The sequence below is a fragment of the Gambusia affinis genome, linkage group LG22, assembly GCF_019740435.1.
Source record: "Gambusia affinis linkage group LG22, SWU_Gaff_1.0, whole genome shotgun sequence".
Taxonomy (NCBI): domain Eukaryota; kingdom Metazoa; phylum Chordata; class Actinopteri; order Cyprinodontiformes; family Poeciliidae; genus Gambusia; species Gambusia affinis.
This window is the reverse complement of record NC_057889.1, coordinates 16233837-16253693: the sequence shown is the minus strand read 5'-3', so window position 1 is coordinate 16253693 and position 19857 is coordinate 16233837. Positions and strand designations below refer to the sequence as shown.

The window sequence follows — 19857 nt, the reverse complement described above, 5'->3', positions numbered from 1 at the left end:
ACAAAACGCCCCAATGTGACTGGAGTTTCCTCTGGGTATCTGTAGGGTAGGAGAGTAAAGCTGTAGCTGATACTGAGCACTGCTGGCCGGCTGGCTAAAAGGAGGCAACTATATTCTTTCCCTACTTTTACAACAACAAATTCGGCGAAGTGAGCATTTTTGTGGTGTATCTGAAGACAATGAAAGCAGAATGACAGGCAAATGGAAACTCACATTTAGCGCCACCTGAGGGAGATGAAAAGGTCAATTCTGGCAAACCAATTTCTAATCCAACAGTACATTTAGGAGCCTAGATGATTATCTACTAGATCTACCCAGGGTCACATCAAAAGAGCAGAAAGTCTCTTCCCCACACGACCAGGGTGTGTTTTAACCCTTGCTGAAATGGTCCTAAATGATGAAAGAAAAAAAGAAAAAAAAAAATCAGACTGCAGGAGAGATCACGAAGGAGGACAGCCTGAAGTCAGCTCCAGCAGAGGGGCCCCGCTGACCTAGATCCAGGCTGAGTAGGGATGATATTAGCAAAGCAATTAAGGAGATGACAGCCATCAGGCAGAGTCAGACTGACAGGGATAGCAGTCTGTCTCCCTCCCTTTCAACATGTTCTTCTTCTCTCTCCTTTCGGTAATGGCTATTGATTTCACACAAGCAAACAAAAAGTCCTCTGCACCTAAAGGTGGCCGATTTGGTGTAAAAAGCAAATAACAAAAAAAAAGGGGGGAATAAGATAAAGCTTTAGAAAGGACGTGTGAATCACGAACAGGAGGGAGAGGGGGTGGCACAGGTGCGACGTGAAGGGAGAGGCCTGAGACTCAGGTTTGCGACCTTGTCAGCTCTTTACTTGCATGAGCAGAAATCACTCCAGGCATGTCACAAACCTAATTCCCCAGAGATGATAGGGAAGTGGATCTACTTTAAAAAGATGTTCCATGTTTGGCCATGGGGATGAAAAAAATGTTAATATTTAAGGTAAAGGAAGTCAAGCTGAACTACTTTCTTTCCATGCATAAAGAATCCTAAGTGGTTCTTAACTATTAGCTGCTAGAAAAAGTAAATGTTTAATTTGTGCTTTAAAGAATCTTTTTTTGTTGTTGTTGTTATTATTACTTCATAGTGCCTTCCAACAGTATTCATGCCAGTTTTCACATTTTTAACAATGTTTTTCTTGGATTTCTGCCATAAATCAGAGATTCGTAACTTGTGAACTAGTAAATAGCCTTAAATCATACAGAACTGAATAGTGTTTTAAACTATGAATGCAAATAAAAAAGGCTAACTTCAACAGTCATTTGTGTAGTGATGCTAAATTTGCATAGAATGTCTCATGGGACATTTTTTTTTTATTATTATTTGTTTGTAATGTCCATTTTGATGTTTTGTCTGCCTAAAATGGTACTGAGATACAGTGTCTGCAGAGGTTTATTTGAGCAGGAACAGAATCCATTATCTTTAATGCATTATACAGATGATGCAAATGCTTTGGCTTTACAACTCATGTTCTCGCTGCAAGAAGCCAAACGTGGCGTTCCGTGTTTGGCTTCCAAATACAGCAACATATGCAAGGAGTTCTTTATCACACTTGGCCTTTGCACTCATGGAGCCCTGAACTGAAAAGATACACACCAAGCAACACACCAAGCAACACACCACCACACATATGGATGGCAAACATCTATAAAATTAATCATGTAACTGCAGAACTAAACATATTTCTTAATGAATATGTTCCAGTTTCAGGCAAAGACCAACCTTTCTATAGATAGATTTGATTTAAAAAGGTAGGTCTTTTAATCCAGAAATGTCGCTGCTGTATGTTGACGCTCTTTCATTGCAACATCAGTGTTACATCAATGGCAATTTTTCTTTTGATACGTGTTTATATATAGTAGGGAACTAGAGAGGGATAGATAAGTATTTGATACAGTGACAACTTTTCACGTTTTCCTGAGTTTTCTTGAGTTTCTTTTAGGGGCGCACCAATAAATCGGACTGGATTTCCTCAAATTTGGGAGATCTGTGATCAGTCGATCCCAACATGAGAAACCAATCAGATCCACCATTCTTGTCTAATTCTGCAAAAGGTCTGAAAATCAGCCGGTGTCCACCAGGTCTTGTCTGCACATGCCTGGTTAACAATAGCCTCCCCACGTTTTGCTATTTTTTTTTTTTATAACTTTTCAGACAAAACAGAGATAAAAGGAGAACTGCAATCAGAGCGTGGCTAGTTAGTTTAATTTTCTAATAATTTTGCCAACCCCTGTTGCCTTCTCACCAAGATATTTCTCTAGTGATATTTCTTGTGTAGGTCTAATATTTTTTCCCTGGTGTACTTAAACAGCTCTTTGAACTTGTTACCTGTACAAAAAAAGATGGACAATGTGTGAAAAACATTCTCCCCCCACTTGAAATATGTTGTGTATTTTAGAGGAACCTAAGGCTATTGAACAAACCAAAGAAAAATGTATATTTATAAAGCTCTAGCTCTCTCTACTTCACTTAATATAAAAAGATAAGTTGAAGGTTTTGCCACTTTTCGGCAGAATTAAAAGCGCTTTAGTGAAGAGAGATATAGAGGGCTGAATTAAATGAAGGATAACTATTTGACTGGTGTTTCAAGTAATAATTATACTGCTGAAATTAATGGACTCCACTATTATTTTACTCTGACACTGGACATGCTCTATCGCAACGCTTTTCGCACAGACTGCAGCGCCGAGGAGTTCACTCCCCACTGCAGTCCGGTTCGGTTTTCCCGGCACAGATGTGGGGAACTTCATCTATGCACAAAATGATCAAATTAAATAAACAACGACATATGTGCAGCAGTGATTGCAGAGAAAATAAGATTATACAGAATCTCATAAAAAGATATTACAGAGTGGCTGCATTAAATTGCAGCATAGACCCAAACCGAATTACATTCACAGTAATTACAGGGGACATTGCCACTAATGTTACTGGCCACTTCTGCTTTCACAGAGCATTGTATTGCAAGCCTCCTCTCCATCCCAGCATGCTTTGCTCTGTGCGTGCAAATCAGTGGTGTTGTGTTCGGGTAGTTGGTGTTAACCTAATCACAGTGGGTGGGTTGTAAGTTTTGAGAAAAACGGAACATACTGATAAACGAAGAAACTTCTACACTAAAGCACAACAGTAACATGATGGGAGACAAAGGATGCTTGCAGACTCAGGAGGATGCATGCAGGATGCTCCAGCTCTCTCAGTCCTGTGAAATTTGTAGGTGGTTTCTCTGAAGTAACACCTGGGAGACAGGTGGAGGGAGGCGCAGCATTTTCTTGAGACTGTTCACGAACATGTTTACTTCCCTTTCATCAGCTCCTCTAGCTACAGGAGGTCAGTACATATAGCGGAGTGCTCCTTTTTTTAAAACCTCACTACAAAAGGTAACACCTGCTCACAACGGCTTCTTTAGGCACAACACAGACAACATGCCTGATAAGAAACTCAGCAACAGAGACAAAGACTTCTGTAAAATGAGATTATGTGTTAGGTATAAGCCAGTGTGACAAATTTGAAACAACAACAAAAAAAAACCCACAAACGCCAGAAAATTTAACTATTCCTAGAGCTGCTGGATTCAACGGATTATTGCAACTTTGAAATGTAAAAAAATATATATATTTGCTTCAATGCTGTTAACCAGTCCACACCTATTGCGTGTTAAATTCAAAAGTTTACAAGTAGCTCTTTAATTGGCACATAACTTTAAGGAAAAATTCCTAGGGGTGCATTTTTTGGCTAAGATTATGCAACGTTTTTGTTTTTGTAAGCAGCAGGGTTTAAGGGGGATGCATTTGAAAACACGTGGTGCGGAAAAAAGACTTTTATAAGAGTTGAGATTGCCTCCAAGCTCCCATAGTAAACCTTTGACGTCTGCAGTGCACATGTATGCCATCTATAAACCTCCCGCAGAAGTAAATCAGCTCCCGTTTGTGTCATTTAAACCCACGTAAGCTAAATTCTTTACTCTCAAGTGTATGTCTGCACATATAACTGCAAATGACCTGTGGCTTGCTAGGGTAATGGCTCAGTTTGTTATGTCTGCACTTGTTCTCTTATCTCAGTTAAAGGACTAAAGATATTCAGACTCTCAGCAGCCTCCAGATGTAGAAAATGTAGTTGGCTTTTCTCTGCTTTGTGCACACCAACCTTGGCATCTCCCTCACATTTGCACGCTGCACTGGAAAACCTGTATAAGACAAAGACTCTGTCTATGCACTGAACCAAAGATATGTACCATAATGAGTTGCACTCTGCTGATGGCCATTAGGACTCGTGTCAACATTAGGGAGATATCCAAATAAAAATTTGGCAGATAATGCTCCCAATTAATTCAGAGCAAATTTTCTACGCAGTGCCACTGACCACAGATGATAAGAAGGTACATGTGAATTCTCTGATAAGAATCCCTGCTGGGAAATTAATTTCTGCAGAGAACATTTGGTCCTTGCAGAGCTGCGATGTAATTAAGGTTAAAAAGGGGTTTCAATATCAGGCGCAGAAATTGCCTCCTTTGAAATGCATCGCTGCAAATCTAACGGAAGCTGAGGCGGGCGGACCTCTGCTCCTCTCAATGTCAGATGTTTTATTTATTTTAAATAAAGAAAAGCAACAATACTGTCCAACAGACTCCACCCAGATTTATTCCCACCCCTCTCCCCCTCATAGCAGCTTGAGTCAGCTGAATTTCTTTTTTTTTTTCTTTTTATTTAAGTTCCAATTTCAGTGAGAAACCAGGAGGTAAGTTATGGTATTGATTTTTATCCTGGCTACTGTTAGCTCCATTTTTATGGGCATCCTAATAGCATCACTGTGGAGGTGGGGGAAAAAAAAAAAAACATTCACTAGATGTTTGCAGCAAAAGGGGTCAAAAAATATAAATTACCACGCTGGAGCGAAAAGCAACGTAGTATGTTCTGTAAGGATTAAATTGCCTCCAACTCTGCTCCCGAGACGCACTGTTTTATATCCACAGCCGAGTGCTGCTCAAGGCATTAGGTGAAACAATATACATTATCTGATGCGATAAACATCTTCCAATACCAAAGCGGTCAGCGACACACTAAGCTTTGATTTACAGGACAGGATGACATAATGCCACTGCCAGACAGCATGGAAACCCAGTCTAAAAATCAATCCTGCATCGCTTACATGGAGCACAAGCACACAGGGATGCTCAGGTGTTCAAGTCCTTAACTAAAAACAGCTGATGTGACAGGAAATCTGTACGCTCAAAAAGATGCAGGTCAGAACTTCACATACACTCACCCGTATGAATGTCACATTTAGCGAGGCACTCGAATTGGTTTTTTTGGGGGAGTTTTTAGGGAGAGCAGATCATACAAAGTATAGGAATTTTAAAAGCAAGTTCAAAATTACACGTACAGGCTTAAACATAAAATAGAAACCCCTCTATAGATCATTAATAGTCTGTTAACATGTAGCAAGCCTTTAGAACGAATCCCACTAAAAATGCTTTTTAAATGGGTTCATTTAAATGGGGGACTTTAAATATTTTCCAGGAACAAAGTGCCATCTCATAGCACAATTAGGTTACTATGTGTTATCTTGAGTTGTTATAAAAATGCTGTATGTGTCAAAAATTACTTAAGAAACTTGGCACCTTAAAACTGGCCTCTGTCTCTTTAAGAACACTTTACACTTTCTGATTCACCCAACAAGTGACGTTTGTGGTGGCTCACATGGCCAACTCAACGGCAGTTTGGAGAAAGATTTTACTACCACCTGAGGCACGTTTTTGGCCAAAAATGGAAAGAAGAATAAATGTGAAGTGCAAAGTTGGGCTTTCAAACCTGGGAATACTGTGCCAGCTTTCAAACATGGTGGTGTCAGCAACATGCTGAGGGCCTGTTTTTCTGCCTAGTGCTACTGGAACATTTCACAAGAGGGGTGGAATAATAAACAAAGGGGACATTCTCCAAATTCTTCAACTTTGCCTTTAATCCACAGTTAGATGGACATAACTGGGTTGCAACAGGACAACGATGCCAAACACACATCAAGCTTGTGGAGAAGCGCCAGCCTGAATGTTACTGAAAATGTGTGGAGTGTGCTAAAAAAGGCAAAGTCTATGCCAGAAAATCCATTTAAAGTATATCTGATTTCTAAAACAAAACAAAAAAAAAACAAAGTTTGTTAGCGACAAGCAATGATGTCAATAATTTAAATGTAAATCTCACACTAGCACTTTGTCATTAAACCGCTGGGCATCTTCTCCAGGAGCAGAAACCTTTGGGAGTGAAATGACTCCAGCAGTGGCTGCCAGGGATTTGCAGATGAATAAACAGCTGGTGTTACTAAACATATTTCAGATTTTTCTCTGCAGTTTGTAATTATTGGGTTCCATTCCTCCACTGAAAAGCCAAATAAAAATATAAAATGACAAAAAGGAATATGGTGAGACATAGAGACCTTGAACTAGATGAATACAACCTGGTGGCACATATTTGCAGGTGAGCTTTTATAAAACCTCCTTCTTTAGCTCGCAGTTCGATGGATAAATTGCAGCTGGCAGTGTCAATTTAAAAACAAGTCGGAGGTTTTCTATTCTGCATGGATTCACATCTGTTCTTTGTTGTCACATTGTCAATTTTCGACAGAATTCAGGATTTAACTTCAATCTGGATCAAAGCTGTAAATGACCTGTGCAATCTGTAACGCAAGGTGACAATTTTAACAAAAGTTTAGTCACTAAGCTCATAATTCTGCTGTAATGTGGACTGTGAGCTGTTGATTGTCCATTTGACTTTGCTTTGTTCGAATCGCCACACAAACAGCTTATTGCTTATTGAAGAATCAATATGGCGAGATAAAACTGGAAGCCGGGAACGTTTAGCTGCAAAAACGACACAATCTTTTTCCGTAAAGAGAGTCATGATACGACAGCTAGAGCTTTAAATGTGGGAGTGCTGTCGTTATACAACACATCAACCATAGCTTAAGGGGAAGAAGAAAAAAAGTTACATACTTTAGTTCTTCTCCTATGATGCGGTCAAGCTGCTCAGCTCCTGAAGGCGCTTTGCGGAAAGCCTCTGCTCAAACTGCCAGCGTGCCCCATTCACAGATATTAGCCTCAATGGCCCGGATAAGATGCCATGCTCGGACCCCTGCTGTGCGCGTGTGTGTGCGCGCGAGTCGGCCTCTCCAGATTCTATGCTCCTTTAACCGTGGGCCGGCGCCCCCGCGGTGCTCGACGTCTTAATCACTGCGGGCCAACAATGCCGCTCCGTTTATGTGACAGTGAATTAGCCAGGTGGAAAGAGGAACGCCAGCCGCCGTCTTGTGTTTATGATCGTGTTTATGTTACGCCTGTGTTCTGGTGGCAGCGCGTGAATAAGTGCAACCGCACCGCTGTGGGAGGAAAGCAAATGAAGCAGTCTTTAGCGTTTTAGCGACTGCAGCGTGCACAAAAAGGTCAGAGGTTGGCTTATGAATGGCAGCTTGTTAAGACTCCTGACCTTGCACCCTTAGCTTTCTCCGCTTCTCGCTCCTGCGCACCTGATTGAGCTCAGCGGCGAAACCATTATCAGGCATGCATCTATTGGTGGCCAGGTCAGAGGTCATGTCATTAGTGGTGTTATATTTTTCTGCTCAGAACAGTCCTTCAGCCCCCACCAGTCTCCTTCTGCTCTGCAGCTAAATACGCTGCTTCTTGGCATCAAGGAAAAAAAAAAAAAAAAAAAAACCCTGACTGCTTTTGTTTCCCTCTCTGTCAGCAGGTGAAGGATCCTTCTTGCTTTAATAATGGTGGCAGGTGGGGGTCTGCTCAAGTGGGCTCAAAGGCTCAGAGTTTTCAAAAACAGCATTTAACTTGACATACTGTAAAGCTGTGCCTGGTGGATTTAACGGAGTTAAAAAAAATGTGGCCGTGGGAGGTGGATTTTGACAGTCCACAAAGCACAGCTAAATAAAATTCTTAATTTTATGCTTTTATCCTCTCACAGCTGGACCATCCATTAGGTTGAGGCACATGCATGGATAAGCACCAAATGTAATCGTGTCTCGCAGAGGACTGGAGTAAAAGTAAAATGCAAAAATACATTTATATTTATGGCATTTCACTAAACATCTGTGACATTGGGAGATCAGTTTCCTGGTTAGAAGCGTAGCTGCTGGTGGGATGTCAAACATCAGCTCTTTAACTCGATAAGAATAAATGGTGAAAATATTTAATAATAGAAGTTGTATTTATTCTGTTTTTTGATTTGACTTAATTAGAGCATGCATCATAAATGTGTTTTTTTTTCTGCATGATTAACAGTCAGGGCTGCAACGGAGCAGGTCACGATGTGAAAATTTTACACTGAATATCAATGCTAAGAAAAATAAGATACCATTTTCAACACCTTTGACGGCACGGGATTCTTTCTAGTTAAGAGCAAAACGTGTAATTTATTACAACAGGTTTTGACTTCCTTAATTTGAGCAAAACCAGGCTCGTTTAAAAACATTAATAATGTCCTGTGCAAATTGGAAGAACATCTCCATGATGATAATATATCAACAGTTAGTGAACGCTTTTCACAACACAGTAAATTTACTCATATATGGGTAAATTTGTGTGTAACGCTGCACGTTAACCCTAAACAGAGACTTTTCATCATTCCATTACACACACATTGCATCTCAACCCCAATCATTTAGGTGATTAAAAGCACATGCTTACCTCCCCAAGTGATAAAGCAAAAACTTCATGTCAGAGCTACTATAGACTGATGGTAATATCACAGAACTTCATCTTCAGCCTGAACAAGGTGACCAGGGGGATTAATTGGTGTCAACTAGTAAGTAGGAGTCACCACACAGGCTCATAATAATTTACTGCTCTCCTCAACAGGAGGGACGCGACTCTCCTTATTAGCTGCAGCACAATTCCCTGTAGCATTTTATTTACCTCCACCCACCCACCGTCTTCCTCAGTAAAGCAGCCAGCTGAGGGCACCTTTGTCTGAGCAGCTCTTCACGCAACCAGGGGACCTGTTTTCCTCCTCACAGAAGCTTGTCATCTATCATTACTCGAGGTGGCCTTGAAAGTGATTCTGGCAGACAAGCTCCAGCATAATGTCCGGGGGGGGGCTCCCACGTAAGCAGCTCACTGCGGAGGCAAACTGGCCAAATGATGACCATTATTTCACAGGACTTATGGTTAAAAATAGAACAAAAACAAAAGACGAAAACAAAAGCTGTGTCATATTTCAGACCACACAGGTGTCAGAGTTATCCTCGATGGCTTTGATTTTGCCAGTTTTCGAGAAAGTTACTTTTTTTTTTTCTTTCCTTTTTGTCTGATGCACCAGGGAGGATTTAAAGCACATTCAGAATAGCAGGAGTGGATTTCAGTTTGGTTTGCTCACCCTTTCTACTTAGCATGCAAATAGCATCGTAAGTTCAGACAGGTTAACACAGCAGGGCTTCCTTAAAAAAATTCCAGTGTATGCACTACAAAAAAAAAGCTAAATGGTACCAATGTTTTTGGCATTAGAACAGCTGCACCAGCTTAGAATAAAAATGTAAAACAACCTGCAGGTTGTCAGGCTGGTTGCACCCCACTGGTGTCTATGAAATGTGGAGGATAATTTTACATGTATCCACTGGATAGGTAATGGACAAGACATTCTAACGGATGTTCAATTCAGTCTGTTTACTTGTATACGAATGCTGACATCAATAATGGCATCAGTCTACAAAATATAGACAATGACACCAAAAAAAAGAAAAAGAAAAAGAAGTTAAGCCAAATGTCAAGTGGCCAGTCAAACAGAACTGGGTCAATATTAGGATGATATGTAATTGCATTATTATTGCAAGGACAATATAACTCCTGAGGCTTACTTTGTTTCCCAATCAAAATGTCACCATCACTCTTTGTGAGCTTTAAAATCTCAGCCAGTAAAAATCCTCTTCAGGACGCGAAGCCGATATACACAAGATGAATGATCTACACGCCGAATTTGAACGCGTGGCATTGAAATGTAATATTCTACTAAATAAGCCGAGCACTTATCGGGGAATGCGTCACCCGACACACTGATATTGTGATGACAAACTGTGATTTGATACATTTTGCAATTGTTTAACTGTATTAGCAGGCCTTAGAGCAGGAGAAAACACAGTAGTTACCAGCACATCAAACCAAAGTAAAGTGAAGCTAAAAGTGAAAGCACGAAAATGTAATAAAAAGGTATCACACTGAAACAGATTATTCTCCAGGAAAAAAAAAAAAAAAAGGGGAGCAGAAGAGTGTGAAGGTGCCATGTGTTTTAAATGAGAGAACTTGTAAAAATAGATATTGAGAATGGGGAAAATGGAAATGACACGCAGCCCACACAATGACATCAGAAAGATCCTCTACAGTCTAAAAAGATCCTCTACCAGAACACCAGTGCCTGAAGGACTGGGGTGACAGGAGGATGTGGTATTAGGATTTCTAGATCTTAAGATGTAATAATCTTAGTAGTAGTATCTCCTTCTATTAGTTGGACATATACAGAGAAACTGAAGGCTGAAAGATATTAGCAAACATGACACTGCAATAATATTTTTCAATATAGTGATGATGGTATCATTTGTAATAAACTCAACATTTTCTTCCCTTTATTTTCTATTGTCAGTGTTGTACCCCCACACCCTCCCTCCCTCCCTCCCTCCCTCCCTCCTGACATTTTGGCTCTTGAGAAGTGAGATCAGTATCACGTTTGGGCAGAAAGGAAAATGAAAGCAGCCAGCAAAGTATATTTATGAGCAAGCCGAGTTTTAACACGTAAAGATGCCTGAAATCTTACAGCCGACCAAATATTGCATACAAGCGCATATTGGTGAACGCATTATCGTACAGACTAATATTGCAATGGTGACTACGATTTCATGTACTGCTCAGCTCCTAACGGTACACAAAAGACTGAGGTGGATGGAGGCGAATGACAAAGACTAAGGTACCTTCAGTACAGGTGAGCCGTTTAAAAATCAACCATTTTATAATGGAACGCCTCTTATATCAACATTTGCCTGAAGTGTTACTGCTGAATATTTCATAGTTCAAACAGCAAAGTTATGCTAAGGTTCTGACCGCACATGAGCTTTTTAAGATCTTTAGAGAACTACTGCTAATTTGCAACAACCACACAAAAACATGAAACAAAACGCCCTCAGACCAAGACCGACGCAGCTGGCACCAACCACAGGGCGCAAGCTAAATACAGCAGAGTGATTTTTACAACTCAAGCCCCCCTCTAGTGAAGGCTGCTTCCCAGGAAAAAAAAGAGGAAATAAATTAAAAAAGTTTTTTTTAAAAGCACACATAATGAGTCCTGCTCATCAGAGAGGCACTGACCCAGGACGAGCACATACACACGACTCATAATCACTGGTAGAAACACAAAGCCCCACCCCCTCTGATGCCTGTGGCGTGCACGCCTGGTCACCTCGCTCGGGGATCAAAGGCAGTATGTCGTTCTAATCAGTCCTCACAGTGGGCAACCCCATTAATTCAGTTCTGTTTCATCAGTGGTGAGCAGACCACCAGAGAGGTTTGTGCATTCCTGGGGTCCTGCCGTCGAGGAGTAATCCTATCTCCTAATGACCAGATTCTAACCCTGTAATTGTTCTGAGACCAACGTGGGTTTGTTTGCACACATAATTGCAAGATTATTTTGGGAAATGGGGGTGTGTGTGTGGGGGGGTGGGGGTGGGGTCGGGGGGTGTGTGTGTGAGGGGTGGGGGTGGGGTCGGGGGGTGGGGGTGGGGGGTGGGGTGGGGGAATGGAGGGGGGACACATAGCTAATTTTCTGGGCATGACAGGAAAGTCAAGCAATATTAATGATGCTGTACATCAGCAACTCCAGACAATCAACCCCCCACTAAACCAGGCCAACGTCACATGTTCAGGAGCATGAATCCTTGCAAAGCACTAAAATGAAGCGCAAGAGAAAAATTTAACTATTTTTTTTTAAACCAGTGCCATTTTAAAAAATAACCTTGGTTACAATTATCTAATGAAAATTAAGCAGAATATTTTCCATGAAAAAAAAAAAAAAAGATGTAGAACATGAATGGTTTTGATATCAGTGTGTTGAGCTTTTTTCTTCTACTCCCTGTAGCTTGTCCGTCCAACATTAGGATGTTTGTTTGTTTGTCAGTACATCAGATAATGAGCTTTTCATGTCTTACCGTACCTTTGGTCTCCAGTGGATGGGGATGCTCATCACAGACAAATTAGACCTTTGGAGTATTGTCGTCTGCACCTACAGAAACAACAGGAGTTGGTGAAAAAGTTGAGCCTTAAAAACCCAAAATTTAAATCTCTGAGATTGCAGCCGTAACATTTTTTTTGTTTGTTTGTTTGTTTACACCATCTGTTAATAAGGAACAAAAAAAAACAAAAAAAAAAACAGGCATCTCTTTACTCAAAAAAAAGAAAAAAAAAAAGAAACCCAATCAAGTGTGGAACAATCTGTATCAAGAGATTTATTAGCGCAATCTTTGGTGTGGAGAACAGATGAATGACTACACAGAGGCACATCGTGCAGAACCTATCAATAACTCTCCAACTGTCGGGAGAGAATCAGAGGTCAGAGACAGATAATTTAGCAGTGGAATAAGGCCAAACTGACAGCATATGGCTGAAACGCTCTGGAGGCAAATGAACGCCTAGATGAAACTGGAGGGGAGGGGGAAAAAGAAAAATGGCATCAGACATATACCGCACTAGCTGAAGAACGTGGTCTTTTTAAGATGATGACTCAGGGGACGGATCGCATGAGGAGAGACATTTCAAAGGGTCCTATTGTAGAACAAAAACAATGCTGGTGCCAGTAAAAAAAAAAAAAACAGCAATCATGTGATTCCCAGTGGCAGCCTTTGGAAGTCACCACATCTCATTCTTTGTTAGAGGCTGTGCTCCTTTTTGAAGTCCAATTTCAAAAGCGGAGAAACAAGAGTTTTAATAGCAGTTAGGGAAAAAAAAAAAAAAAAAAAAACTTTGATCAGAGGAAATGAAAGAAATAATTACTGCTTGCAAAAGTCTTCATATGTATAGATTTTTATTATTATTATTAATTATTATTATTATTCCCATTTTGTCCCATTAGACTTTAAAGTGTTTGACCGGGAGTTTGTGTGAAATATGGTGGTGGCAGCATCATACTACGGGAAGGCTTTTCTAAACCAGGAACCGTTAAAAGATATAAGATTGCAGATTTCAGACTTGAGACACCTAAGGGTGGGGGGGAGGGGCTAAGCAAACGCAAATTTGTCCCATAGTTCTTTGTAGAAACTATTAATCATGTTAAATTCACTTTACCAATATGCACTATTTTGTACTGGTCCAACAGAACCCACTTTGAAGGTCTTGACCACTTTACCTCCCAGCTGTCTGGAACATTCTTCGGACTGCTAAATGCTTTTTGTCTGCTGACGTCTGAAGGCAGCGGAGCTCACCGGATTTCAAATGAAGTTAAGAGTTGCAGCACTTAAGATTTTCTGGGAAAATTTGTTAAGCCATCCACGCTTTTACGTCCTCTTCACAGTTTCCAATATTGTAACATTAGACAAAACAAAAATGCTCAAGTGGTTAAAAAATAATAATAATAATAATAAAAAAAATGTACCAGGTAATTTCAGAGAGGCAGCAAAGGAGAAATCTGAACTAAAATAAGACGGTAATTAAATAAATAAAAAGCCAGAGTAGTCACTAAGGGTGCATGATTTTGCAGTCCTGGATTGTGGGTATAAAGAAAAAAAATCCCATTTTAGGCTCAAAAGGATTTCTACCATTTTTAATAATCTAAATGCATCACGCATGGATGTAATCCTTCAAGCACGTCTTTGCAACTGCTTACAAAAGCAGTGCAAGGGAGAAGACACGTTAAATTAGTGTTACCTTCTGAAAATGAATAAAATTATACACATTGTTGGAATTGATCTCATGTTCTAACGTAATCAGATGCGGGCTGAGAGTGGCTTTTATTTACGATTTTCTATTTTCCTTTCAATAAATGCAGGAAAACCTGGAGCCTCTGAGGAGCCGCTGACAGGCTGCTATTATGCCGGGCAGCTCATAATCACAGCATTTCTGTTTGTGCGTGGTGTATGATGTGCAGAGACATTTCTCTAGCTCACTTTCTCCTTGAGGTACGCTGCCTAAAAGTAGCTTTTTCTAAGATGCGTAAAAAAAAATAAAAATAAAAAATAAAAAAAATAAAAAGTTGACACATTGGCTCCTTCCAAGTAACGCACTGACGATACGGACCTTTTTTTAAGGACAGGTGGCAGCGTAGAGCCGACCGCATGAGGCAGCAAAAACCTTTTCAAAAAGTGAAATGTCATCGAAGGCTCATTCATCATCTTCTGCTTTCAAGTCACATACATCACCACAGACTTAACAGTCTGTAGAACATGATTTTGACTTGTTTTTTTGTTGTTTTTTTCTTAAGATGAGAAACTGTGAATGAAGACGTGCTTCTTTATTTTTAAGAAGAAGGAAAATAAAAAAGTGTGTGACTTCCATTGTAATAATTGTGCAACTGCAGAAAGCAACCTTGATAAATCCTCCTCGGTAGGATGACAAAAGACAGCTACTTTTTTTTTTCTTCCTACTTTTAGTTTCCAGTTTCTACTGCAGAGTGTAAGTGCTAAAGAGTTTTGACATATGGCTGTTTATGTAATCAAACTAATTTAAAGCATTCAAAATTAGAACAGTTGCATAAATTAGAAGTGTCTTTCAGGATTTCCCTTAAATGCTTCACTGAATGTGTTTGTATTCAGCCAAGCTTTAAAACTAAGCAGGACTTGAAATTGAGAATCCATAGGACATTTTCAAGATTTTCTTTCTTCCTAAAATGACCCATATTACTGTCCCGCCGCACATTGAGCACATTTTTACGAACAATGAGCTACATCCATCTGTAGCTCATTGTTCTAGGGCTCACAATGTCTCCATAACAACCATAACACACTACAAATGCAAACAAATCCCTTCGGTTCAGACCAGCCCTTTTCATGAGACATTTCTCAAACTCCCCAGGGACTTTACAACTGGAACTGTGTGTTTTGAGTCAGGTGAAACCAAGATCGATCACCTCCGAAACATATGGACAAATGCAAAAACTGTGTTTCTCGGCTCCCTCAGTCCCCAGTTAGATGCTGTGGAAAACTTGCTGGATGAGCTCAAGATTATTTCTAGAGATTCTGCAGAGGGGAAATGGTCAAAGATCTCACTCTCTTTATTCTCAGTATTGTAAAAGAGGACTAAGTGCTCAATTGACCCAAAACGGCGGTTTTATGATTTATTAACAGAAGCTGTACCAATCATTGTGACATCTGTGATTCGGTTAAAGGCCTTATTTTACCTATTGTATGCACTTCAATTAGGGTTAGTTTTATATAAATAGTACAAAGATTTATTATATAGGCTTGTTACGTTTGTTTTTTTTTCTTTAAATCTGAGGTGCTGATAAATTTTGTCTGCACTGCAATGCTTTAAGAAAAACTAACTCGTAAAAATAAACCCTACAGGGGAAATGTTTACCGTGTCAGAAAATTAGAGACATTTTCCATTAACTCTACACAAAGCAGGATCATTAACCAACTCACTGACTTCTCCCTATAGGTTTTTTTTTTCCTCTGCTTCTAATTATTTGTTTACTTATTTGTAATAAAGCACAGAGACTCTATCAGAGTCACCAAGGACAGCCTTGCTATACTTCATAATATGTAATTAAGAAAAACTTTAAAAAAAAAAAAAAAGCCTGTAATGATTTGTATAAAAAGGTAGAAAAAAAAATATTGTGACTTACGGTTTTATTTCACGCTAGAATCTGCTTCCTCTTGTATGTAAATGATGCGCACACGCACACACACGCACGCTCACACACGCACTGTCAAAAAAAAAGTTCAGTCTTGCCAATTATTGTAAACTTGTCAAAATCAGGCCTGGCTACAAATCATCTATGCAATTATCAATTGATTGAAGCAGCTATCTAAGTGTGGAAAAACACTTAGAGGCATAATACATCAATTTTAATGGCGTTTCTTAATCAGAACATTCAGCAATCAGCAGAGACCAATTAGGCCTGAGAGATAGAGAGCCGCCATTAATAATCAAAGTTGGCTGCCATCACGCTGGCTCCATTCTCCAAAGGTTGCCGAAGTTATTTACGAGTGGACTATTTATTTCACTTGAGAGCGAGCTGTTGTCCGATTCTATAAGCGGCGAAGGGAATATTCATAAAAACAGACAATTCTGACCCATTTTCTTTAACAACAGTGAATTAATGCAGATGGGATGACTGCAGGTGGATTGTTCCTCACATAAAACGCAAAAAAAAAAGGGAAGAAAACAGACGTCTTATCAAGTGAAAATAATTCCGTGAAGAGGGGGAACGGACAGGCTGGTCTCATAAATGAGAAGAGGAGTCTCCTCCAAGTGACAAAACAGTCCTCCGTCCCACAGGCACAGAGAAGTGACAAAGGATATCTTCACAATGCCACCTTCAGCTGCCACCTTATTAACATTATGGGCAGTTTTATTGTGGAGGAAGCCTGCATGTCTTTGAATACAAAAACAAGCCAACCTGCCGTGCATAAAATGTACGAGCTGGACACGGACCAGGCAGAGACAATGCCCTTTATGTCTTTCCGGGGAGGAGTTTACTTCTCTCTGATTTCCATTGTTCGCTTCCCTGGCAGCAAATATGAGTGGCAATTGCCTGACTTTCAAGTCTGCTCCTGTGAGCTATAAACATGTGAAGAAAGGTGAAACTCCTAAACCTAGAACTCCAAATGCTTTTTCTTTAAAGAGGTATACTTCACTGCATCAAATAACAGCTTGTTTGGTGTACTGAAAAAAAGAAAAGGAAAAAGAATTAAATGAAAGTTGGGGACTTGGACGTTGATGGATAAATGAAGATTATCTTGCGATTTCTTCATTCGGGGTATTTTTTCCAATCAATATTCCAAACTTTCCGTCTGTTACGGGGGGGGGGATAATGATGAAGTAGGTTTTCACTCCATCCGCAGCTGTGTACCATTCCAACAGGCAATCAGTCTGCAAATAAACAAGCTGCCCTCTTTAATATTTCTTACCATATGTTGTGCAGTAATTTGTAAAGTCAATTAATTGATCCTGGTCATTGTGGTACAGGTATTTTTTATTTTTTTATTTTTTTACAGAGAATCCACTGCCAGAATGAATTAATCAACGTTGGAGTGCATGCTTCGTGGCTTTACGAAGTTGAGATGAAGCCAGTGGTTTATAAGCCTTTGTGTTCCTTGGAAGAACACACTGGTGGCGAAGGCAAACAGGTCATAAATAGGCCGCGGTTACGGATGCACATTCCACCTTCAGCAAACGCATGATTTATGTCTCCTCTTAACTGAAAAGCCACCTTTTAACTCGCCACTGTTGGAATATGCAAATCAGACATGGCCGTAAGCCACTGTTGTACACTCTCAATAATTGTGATCTATTTATGTATTCATTGCTTACCGGAGAGAAACGATTTTGAGACTACAGCTGTAAAACGGAAAGGAAGAGAGATGGAGATTTATATCACGGGGTGAAGGCAAACAAAATCTAACGACTAATACTAATTTTGCATACAGGCCAATTACTAAGAAAGACTGCTCATTAGGCCATTTTTTTTGGTGTAATATTTTAAATTAAAACAGGTTCAAGTGTTGCTGCCTCCAGTGAAGATAGTTTTCCTCTTCAAGTAATTTAAAGCCTGGCTTACACCTGTTCCATGTCCGTACCCCTCAAAACACTGCTCCAGGCCTATTTCGTCATAAAAAATAAAAAAAATAAAAAATAATTATTCTATTCTAAATTTTTTTTTTTTAAACACCCGATTCCTTCAATACTCTCAAATAAAAGCTGGCACATTTCCATTTTTGCCGCTCGTTTTAACGAGGAATGGAGGTTACATTACTGAATGATGTTTATTGCAAAACACACGTAAGGTAATGAAGTGCACACTATAAAAATGATTAAAGGTTCATAAAGGGCTGCTGGGGAAGCCGTGGCTGTCAAGCAACCACAAAGCACAAATTTTTTATTTTTTTTCCTCCATTGCTGGAGAATAATGGGGCACTCACAAAACAACCAAACACAGCAGCGGTTTTGTTGTGTTGATGGGTTACAAGATGAAAAAAGATTTTCCATGTCCACATCCCTCCCTTATAAAACTAACAGGCTTACCCTGCCCCCTGTGGAGCCTCTCTCCACAAGGCAGCCCCCCCCCTGAGCGCCCGGCGCCCCCAGAACTAAACTTACAGGCCGGGGTCCAACCCAGAGTCCTGCCCCCTGTTGCCCAATCATATTGTGGAAATTCACACACTTTGTGGGCATTCAACACACACCTTTTAGAGTTTTGCTTACTAAATCACAATATGCTTAAAGGGAATATTTAAGTTTGTACTTGTGCATCGTAGTATGCTATATTATTATTGTCATTATTGTGGTTTCCCAGAGCTTGATGACTGAAAGCACTTTGACAAAATGATTGACTTTCGGTTAATTTCCAGAAAAGCACCGCTGATGGACAAGTTGGGAAAAGGCCTCAACTACCAAAACTTCATTAAGGTTTTTAAAACATTTTATTTAAAAAAAAAAACAACTAAATACACCTGTATAGAAAAATACAGTGAGTGTTTTGGGGTTTTTTTTTTGGTCAATACACTCGGCTTTAGAGAGATGCACAAAGAAATACAGCTAGTGATCAAAGATGATTTTCACCTTCACCCTCCAGCTCAAAGGAAATGACTAAAATCTGTCTTTTTCTGGTCAGTGAATGCACCATACCTATGCACAAAAAACACTTCTCTCCAGTGCAGAGGCTGATCTGAAGGAAGACACAAAGTTAAACATTTAACATCGTGTGGTGCGCAAGACCCAAGTGAAAGAAATTACCACCACTAGAATCTGCTTGCGTTCATTTTAAAAACAAAAGAGTTAACAATTTTCACATGGCTTATGTTTATTACTACAGTCACAATATTGCGTGCCAGGTTTTATTTTTTGATTATAGAAGAGAACTCATGCGAGTGTTGACTGCCACTGTGAAAAATATGAGATGGTGGCGACATTTTGTTTTTCCTTCCCTTCATTTGGATAAATAATTAGTAAAACCATGTAAAATAGAGAGCTGGGTTACTGTCTAGAGACTGAAATGACATGCCATTGAGAAGCTAGACAACAACGCTGTTCAGTGTGCTTAATCAAAAGGACTATATAGATAGACCTGTTCTATCTATATAGAACAGGTCATAATTTTAAATGACCTGTTTAAAATTACAGGTCATTTAAAACAAAGCTTTACAAAACTGAAGACTACAAGTCAACCACTAAGCTGATCAGTCCAGATCTAGAATTTGCTAGATGTAAACAGATATGCAAGACATCGAGGTTTAAATTTCCATTAATAAAGATAATATCTATAAAGAAAATAAAGTTATATCAAAATATAGATATCTATAAAGAAAATAAAGTTATATCAAAATATAGATATATAGATAGACCAGAATTAAAAAGGTGGCTTAAAAAGACAGAAACAAGAGTGAAAGGGATCTACCAACCCAAGTCTCAGTGGATTCACAGCTTAGTGCTTTTTGAGACCATTCAGGTTGCTCAACAGGGAAACTGCAAGCTTTTTAGAAATGTGATACCAACATCACGAGTCCTTCAGTGACTGTGTTCAAGAGGGCAGCTGAAGAGCACGCTTTTCACAGTTCACTGATTTCTAAAGAGCTTTGGAAGCACGGCATTCGCTCGTGGCCTCTTGCCCTCATGTCTTACTAAGTATATTACGCTTTATAATGGCA

General features: G+C 39.7%; 1 protein-coding gene across 3 annotated transcripts in view; it reads right to left on the bottom strand.

The window, feature by feature from the left end:
* The window catches only part of LOC122825231 (kelch-like protein 29), a 274118-nt gene that overhangs the window by 245559 nt on the left and 8702 nt on the right, over positions 1-19857 (bottom strand). For all 3 annotated transcript variants that reach the window (XM_044106467.1, XM_044106470.1, XM_044106469.1), the window contains one exon: positions 12213-12281. The gene's annotated coding sequence lies outside the window, so the exon portion shown is untranslated. The remainder of the gene's footprint in view (positions 1-12212; positions 12282-19857) is intronic.